This window comes from Solanum verrucosum, unplaced genomic scaffold (genome assembly GCF_900185275.1).
Source record: "Solanum verrucosum unplaced genomic scaffold, falcon-dt-bn FXZP01000095.1, whole genome shotgun sequence".
Lineage (NCBI taxonomy): Eukaryota > Viridiplantae > Streptophyta > Magnoliopsida > Solanales > Solanaceae > Solanum > Solanum verrucosum.
In genome coordinates, this window is record NW_026020060.1 from 1073338 (window position 1) to 1082137 (window position 8800).

General features: G+C 28.7%; 1 pseudogene; it reads left to right on the forward strand.

The window, feature by feature from the left end:
* Nucleotides 1-4234: 4234 nt before the first annotated feature.
* LOC125823365 (uncharacterized) lies at nt 4235-8252 on the forward strand (annotated as a pseudogene).
* Nucleotides 8253-8800: the final 548 nt, after the last annotated feature.

The following is an 8800-nucleotide window of genomic DNA, read 5'->3' on the forward strand; positions in this document are numbered from 1 at the left end:
AAGTTTATTCAATGTGTTGTAGATTGTTTGAGACAAATTATAGAAAGACTTCCGCTTGCTTTTATGAAAAATGACTTCGATTGTAAAGAAACGTTTTAAATTCCGCACTATTTTCCTATGCTCTTATGTTCATGAATGATATGAGGATTGTATGAGACTTTTTGGAGTCTTGTACGTCATGTCACTTTCGGGGTATAGGCTCGGATCGTGACAGCCTATTTCACTATGTGGCTTATGCTCAACAAGAAACTGGAAATAGTAGACAGGCTAGCTAAATGGGGTGTGGAGGTAACCAAGACTCGTGTCTCATGCCTGAATGAAGAAGAGGCTATAGAGCATCTGATCGTTCAATGCCAATTTGCCAGATATTTATGGAAGAGGTTGCTCAGATGGACTCAACAACATAGTGTAATTCCAACAATTTGGGATCAGTTTATACAATGGAGCATACAACATGGAAAAGGGAAGGCTCGAGCAACCCAAATCTTCAAGATTATTTTTGCTGAATGTGTATATGGGGTATGGATTGAGAGGAACAACAGAATTTTCGTGAAGAAGAGACAAACGGGCGGAAAGTGTGGCCAAGGAGATAGCCTACGTGACTATTGCTAGAGCTCCCCCTAGGATAAAAAATGTACCCAATGAGTTTAAATTCTAAGCAATAGGATATAGTAGAGTTGTAGTAAGAAAGAGAGTATTATTGAGAGCAAAGCATGTTCTGTTAGCTGCTTGATATGTAATGTTTTGTTCTGGTATTTAATATATCAGTTAGTTACCAAAAAAAAAGAGCGCAACTTCATTTGAACAAGTACCATTATTCCTTCTTCGGCTATTTTGCAAGAAACAGATGTATTAGAATGTCAGCAATTTATACCTTGTCCTTTGCACAAATATCCTCCAAGTTCTTGTCTACTTCTATAAGTTCATTGCCGACATTTAGGTATTGAAATATAGTAGGGTCCCAGAGAGACAGGTTCTTTAAGTTAAATATGAGTTTAAAGATCAAAGGAGGGAGATAGAATTAGTTGATTACACGATATGTATCTTTAATTTATTTTTAACTAAGAGCATGTTTGGTGTTGTTGTTGGAGACCAAATACACTTATTTTGAGAAACAAAACTTTTATTGAAAAATTATGTGTTTGGCAAATCAGTAAAAGTGCTTTAAAATATAAGCAAAAGCAGTTTTTCTGATGTTGGAAGAAGCTAAAAATTTCTACTCCAAAAAAACATAAGCAGAAACAAAAATTATTTTCCTCAAGACTAAAATATCCCTTTCATTCAAACATATTTACCAATGTATCTCTAATTATTTAAAAATTAACATATCTCATAAGTTTGGTTATATTACTAGTATATGGACATGTGTGTTGCACGTGTACTCCATAACGATGAATATGAATTATTAAAAATTACATAATTTCTTTTAAAATTGTATGAGTTACAACAAAAATATGCAAAGTAAAACGATAAATGTTTATAGCGTATATTTAACTCAGTAGAAGAGACTCTTTTTGCATTTAGTCTTCCCTTATTATCATTTTGATATATAAATTTTATATTTATTTTAAAAGATAAAATAAAGTAGCAAAAACAAAAATAGAGGCACACTCCTTATGATTAACTTCCTTAAAATGTCTCTCTTGTCTCATAGAATAGAGTAAAAATGTTGAAATTAAATTAATAGTTACACATTTCAAGAAGATAAAATGTTTTAACATTAATTAGTAGAAGATGAAATTCTCCTTCTCATTAAGTAGATTACAATTAAGTAATTCAAAAATTTATAACTAATGAAACTTAATTAGAAGGAAATAACTAAAGAATTAAAATGCAAAAAATTGTATTAAAATTTTTTCATATATAATTAAAATATTAATATTTAATTAATTAAAACAGATTTTAATTTAGTGGAGAGAAAAAATGATAATATTAATATTTTTACAATTAAAAGTTTGTTAAAATATATTTTACATTTTTTGTTAAAAATATAATAGGAGCAATATTTAGTCGGAGGTTAGAAGATCTTCTAACTTCTTAAGCATTTTGGTGTAGCATTTTTTTGACTTTGGGATTTGTATCACATGATAATTTTAATAAAAATTGTCTAAAAAAATATAGATTTTATCCACAAAGCACATATAAGAATAATTCTTTACAAATATTTAAAATTAAAGGTCCAAAAAATGTATTATTAATAATTTGAAATTAGAATATCTTGTAGGGATTAATTGTATGTCTTTACATGCCTTATAGACTATTATGAAGATTCTATTTGTTTTATTTTCTATAGGACAAATGCTTCCTTCAATCATATACATTCTTAAAATGATGTTACAAATACAAATAAAAAAATATCACAGGGGCAAGCTTAGCATAAGGCTACCAATGAAAATAGAAAAACTATAAGACAATCTCTTTTAATTGATAATGCAAATCGAAACAAAGCTATAGTAATAAACATTTAACCTTTGACCATAAAAAAAGAGTTAAAAATCTTGAAAGACAAGTTAACGGGAGTGACATTCAACTAGATAAATGAAGGGGTCTTATCATAGTTCTAATCTCGGCAAATAAGTAAAAAAAAATACATCAAGCTCCAATATTCTAGTAATTGAAGTGTTATTCATCCCCATAATCACACTATGTCTTATAGTTTTGACACAAATCCTCTAGTCTTGAAATTTTCTTCACTTGATTAAAGCTTCTCTAGTCTTCCACATACAAAAATTGTATCAAATATAAATCTTTCTATGGAAATACTATTGAAAGATTTGTGTTTATAGGAAAAATATAGTTTTGGAATATGAAGATTCACTTAAAAAGTTGAAAGGTCAAGAGTTACAACAAATTAAAGACAAATATTCATTAAGAACATAAATTAATTTGGAAGATGAAACACGTACATGTATCTATTTAATTTACATACTTCAAATACAACTCTTTGACTTTTCCGAGGCATGACATACTAATTACTTAAGTGAACTTGATTTGGATTTCAAAAGATACACGTTTTCATGAGGTCAAATACTACTATATTAAGTTATTTAAATTAACTAAGAGAAGTGGAAAAAGCTTAGTGAATTTTCTTTCAAAATGAATGTAATACTTTGTTATGATTATTTTTATTTTTTAAGTTTTGACTTAATATCTCCTCACTTTTAATATTTATAATTATTTAATAATAATAATAATAATAATGGTCTGCCAAGATTTAATACGTATTTTATTGAGCACATGTGTCTAGCAGTTCTAATCAGGTATAGGCACCCTTTTTCAACTGCTTAATGGGCTTAGAACCACGGCTGGCTAGAAGAAGTCACAAAGACAAAGTCAATAAAAATACGTATTAAATCTTGACAGGCCCCTTGCTTGGGTAAAAGGATAGATCCTTCCATACAATCATCAAACTATATAAAAATTTGTATATACTTCGATTCGAATTTATTCCTTGAATTCGAATGCTAAACTAGATAGAAGTTGACCGCGTGGATTACCGCCAGTCTTCAGAGATCCTTTAATGGTATCAGAGCCTAGGAACTTTCATGGTAAATATGAGATTGATGTGAAGTTTACGACATAGATATATTTTTAACATGGATCTAGGAGAAGTAAGTACTAAAATTACTAGATTGGAAGAGGTAGATATACCTTAGAACCTTGATTTGTTAAACGAATGAACTTTTCCTAAAGTTGATATTAAAACTATTTATGATTATGGTTGGTTTGATAGAATATCTCATAAATAGTTAATAAAAACTACTGAGCAATCTTTGGCGTTAAATTCGTCTGAACAAACTATTCGTTTATTAAATAAATGAGATATCAATTTATATAAAAATCAGTATAATTTCTTGCATATTGCATGGTTCAAATTGCTTTTAAACCATTAACTCTTAAAGGGTTACCTGAGACATTTTTAGCTGCTCTACGTGATGGTAGAAATTTAAATTTTAGACAATCTTTGATGGGTTTGATTGAGTTCACTGTGGCATATGGTCCTGCATATTTTAATACTCAGCCTAATTTGCAATTATCTTTAACTGATGTTAATATTCTTGATTCTTTAACATTAAATGTTAAAACTCATGGTTATAATCATGCACCTGGATCTGAATTAATATGTTTATCATATAGAATTTATTTTAAATTGCTATCTACGTTAAATCCAAAATGTAAGTTATATGATACATCTGATCAGACTATTTTAGTGGAAACTAATTATGTTAAATCTATGGTCACTACTAGAAGACCTATAAAATGGGTGGAAATTAATTTTCCAACAACTTGGACACTGAATTATGTTATATTCCGAAGTCAGATAACAAATGTTGTTACTAATTCTGAGTCTTCTCATATTACACAAAATCCTGATGGTAGGATTTGCATTCAGTTTGATGATAAAAGTGTTCCATATAATAGACATTCATTTTCTGATAGAAGATTGCCTGCTATTCAACATATTTCACCAATTGAACCAGTGTATGGTCCAGCTCGTAATAGTGTTTCTTCTTTACATACCATACCGTCTACGATTTATTTTCCTATTATATCTGTTGATCAAATTAATAAACTTGTTAATAAAATAAAAATTGATCCTCGAACGAATATTGTTGAGGCTAATGATAATTCTTCTGATATTTCTGATAAGGATATTCCTTCTGTATCCGAAATGGATTTTGATCCTAATAAAACTTAACAATGAATGTACACCAAATAGATTTTAGTCCAGGTTCACTGGCAAGAAAGTACATTCAGAAAGAATTTTCGAGTAATAAATGGAACCGGTTTAAAACATGATTTTTTGACACTTATAGTGCTAATGATTTGAATAATATTTCTCAAGAATTTTATGAAACTTGTGCTCTAAAAAATCAAATTATGTATTTTGTACCCTGGTTTATAACAACTTATTTACATTTATACATTAACATTCTCGAACGATCTTATAAAGATGGTTCTGGTAATATTATTAAGTATGTCTATCCACCTCAGTCATCTTTCATTTTACCAAATAATACAGGTATCACCTTTACTGTCTTTCAAAAATTTTGTTGAAGAAGATGTTGCGCCAGTCAGCATCAATGAAATAAATAATTTAATTTCTCAAAATAATTATTTGGGTCTTTATGTTAAAGTTTTGGGTGAACATATTAGTTCTCTTGATAAAAAATTACATGAATTAACTGCTTTAGTAATCCAAATAAAAAATTATATAAAGACTTCTGATACGACTTCTACTTCTAAAAGTAATTCAGAAGCTCATATTATTTCTACTCATGTGCAAAGCCCCTCTGAGATTCAGGATTTTAAATTTAAATCATTAAATGATTTAGAAGAACTTCTTGATAAAAAATTGTCAGGATTAAGCGCAAAGCCTATTGATTTGTCAGACAATTTTACAGATGAAATGAAAAATACTTTTGATTTTAAAAATCATGTCTCTTTAGAATTTATTAAACTTCGTGGTTATCCTAAAACGAATAGTAATACTAAGTATACCCATAAACCAGGCATGCATACCTATTATTATTCCATACCAACTCCTCAAAATGTGTTAATAGATGAACGAGACTGGAATCAAACTAATACCTCTTATAGTGGGTCTGAAATTTACGAATGAAATCTTGATGATTTGACTGATAGACAATTAACTATTCTTGTTCATAGAATGCTTATGTATGCAACTATTTGTAAAAGTGTTAAAGACACAGATATAAATATTTGCAAAAATGATTGTTGCAGGTTTTACTGGCCAACTCAAAGGTTGGTGGAATAATTATATGAGTATTGAGCAAAAAGCAACAGTGATAAATGATATTGCTGATAATGAAGGTGTTGATAATTTAGGCATGGCTCTAGTAAAAAATAGAGAAGACGATGTTTATACTTTAGTCTTAACCATTTTAGAACACTTTAATGGTAGATTTACCAATTAGTATGAGACTGTTCGTACCTTATTAAATGGTCTACGTTGTAGAACCTTAGGTGAATTTAGATGGTATAAAGATACTTACATGAGTAGGGTGATGGAATTGCCCGAAAATAATTATGAGCATTGAAAAGCTAAGTTTATAGATGGTCTTCCCCCTTTATTTGCTGAAAGAGTTAGAAAAGCTCTGACAACTAATCATGGTGAAATTCCTTATAAGGATTATACTTATGGTAAGCTGATAGGAGTTTGCACTCAAGAAGGATTAAATTTGTGCAACTAATTAAAATTATCTCGACAACTTAAGATGGATAAGCTTAAAGAAAGATCTCAATTAAGAGACTTTTGTATCCAGTTCGATTTACCTGATACTTCTATTTATAGCAAGAAAAAGAAATATAGGGATTATAAATACTCCAACCCTGATAAACCTTATAAGAAAAAGAGGTCTAGATATAGATCTAAGGAAGAGAGTGATGCTAGAAAAGCTTTTGTAAATCTAATAGATTTACCAAAAATAGGTCTAAGCGTGATCTCGCTAAAATCAAGTGCTATAGATATGGAAATTTCGATCACATAGCACCAAATTGTAAGCTTGAAAAGTTGAAATCCTTAGAACTTGATGATGGAGTTCATGATAAGATTTTAGTTTGTTATATACTTCTGGTTCTGAGTCTAATTATGATTCTGATTTAGGTTCTGGAGAAGAAGTTGATTTGTTTGATATATCTGATAGTAATCAGTATGATAAAATGAATATTTGCAATTCTTGTCATGGTGATATATGTTCTTGTGAAAATGATGAATTTTATAAATTGCAATCTCAATTTCAAGATCTAAATATAAATACTAATACTTATGATAATGTGATAGAACTTATAAAAGAAGTCACTGATGATGATCTTTGAGAAAAAATTATTCATTTAGTTACAAATAATAACGTTAGTTCAAGTTCTTCAAAAACATCAGAAAAACAATAGAATGATTTTGAATTTGAATATGCTGCACCTTATTCATTGTCTGAAATTAATAACAGACTTAATAAACAGACTACTCCTACAAGAGATTCTTCCTATGATGATTTGAAAACTGAAATTGAAAATTTAAAAAATGAGATTAAATCTCTTAAACAAAATCAAATGATTTGTCATCATAGACTTACTCAGATAGAAACTGTAAATAACAAAGGTAAAATTATTGTTGAAGAAAATACTCTTGCAAAACCTATTAATCTTGATCCTAGACAAGGTATATTTTTAGGAATGATGCAAATAGTTACTGCTCAAAAATGGTATATTAAATGCACCATCTTGAGTGATAATAGTTTTTCAATAACTGATATTTCTATGATTGATAGTGGAGCCGATGTTAGTTGTATTCAAGAAGGTCTTGTACCTACTAAATATTTTTTTAAAACAACTCATATGATAAAATCTGCTTCTGGACATGTTTTAGATATAAAGTATAAATTACCTAATATACGTATTTGCCAAAATAAAATCTGCATTTTGCATTTCTTTTTCTTGGTTAAAAATCAGTTATATTGTCCAATCATACTTGGAACCCCCTTTATAAATGATATTTATCCATTTACTAGCATAAATGCTAAATGATACTGCTACTTATGAAAATAGAGATATATATTATACTTTTATCACTGACCCTATTCTCGTGATATTAATGCTTAATATGAAACAAAGGCATGTTGATTCTTTGCAACTAGAATTATTTAGTATAAATATATTTGATATTTTGAAATCCACCAAAGTACAGGAAAAAATGAAATTAATTTCTGAACAAATTGCTATTGATATTTGTGTCGATCATCCTAGTGCTTTTTGGAATTGAAAAAAAACCTATTGTTACTCTTCCATATGAAGATGAATTTTCTGAGTATGATATTCCTACTAAAGCTCATCCTTGTCAGATGAACACCGAATTGGTAGAATTCTACAAAAAAGAAATTGATAATTTGTTACAAAAGGGTTTAATTAAACCTTCAAAATCACCTTGGTCTTGTACTGCATTTTATGTTAGGAATGCTGCTGAAAAGGAACCTGGTGTTCCTAGATTAGTTATAAATTATAAACCTTTAAATAAGTTCTTAAAATGGATAAGATATCCTATCCCTAATAAAAGAGATTTGTTTTCAAGATTATATAATGCTAATATATTTTTCAAATTTGATTTAAAATGGGGATATTGACAAATTCAGATATTTAAAGAGCATACTTATAGAACTGCTTTTAATGCTCCATTTGGACAATATGAATGGAATGTCATGTCTTTTGGATTAAAAAATACTCCTTCTGAATTTTAGAAAATAATGAATGATATTTTTAATCCTTATTTGGATTTTATAATTATTTACATTGATGATATATTAGTATTCTCTAAAACAATTGAAACATACATCAAGCATCTTGATATCTTTAAGAAAATTGTTATACAAAATGGTTTAGTTATTTCCAAACCAAAAATGAGTTTGTTCCAAACATAAGTTAGATTTTTAGGACATAATATCTGTCAGGGTAAGATTACTCCGATTCAACGATCTATTGATTTTGCATTAAAATTTCTGGATGCTATTACTGATAGGACTCAGTTACAAAGATTTTTGGGAAATTTAAACTATGTATCCCCATTCTATAAAAATCTTTCTTGTGATTTAGCCCCTTTATATGATAGACTAAAAAATAATTATAAACAACCTTGGACTGAAAGTCACACTAGTCTTGTTAAAAATATTAAGGAACGTGTTAAATCTCTTCCTTGTTTAACTCTTGCTAATCCTATATGGCAAAAGATTATTGAAACAGATTAATCCTAATGATAAAAGTGAATATTTGATTAGATTTCACTCAGGAA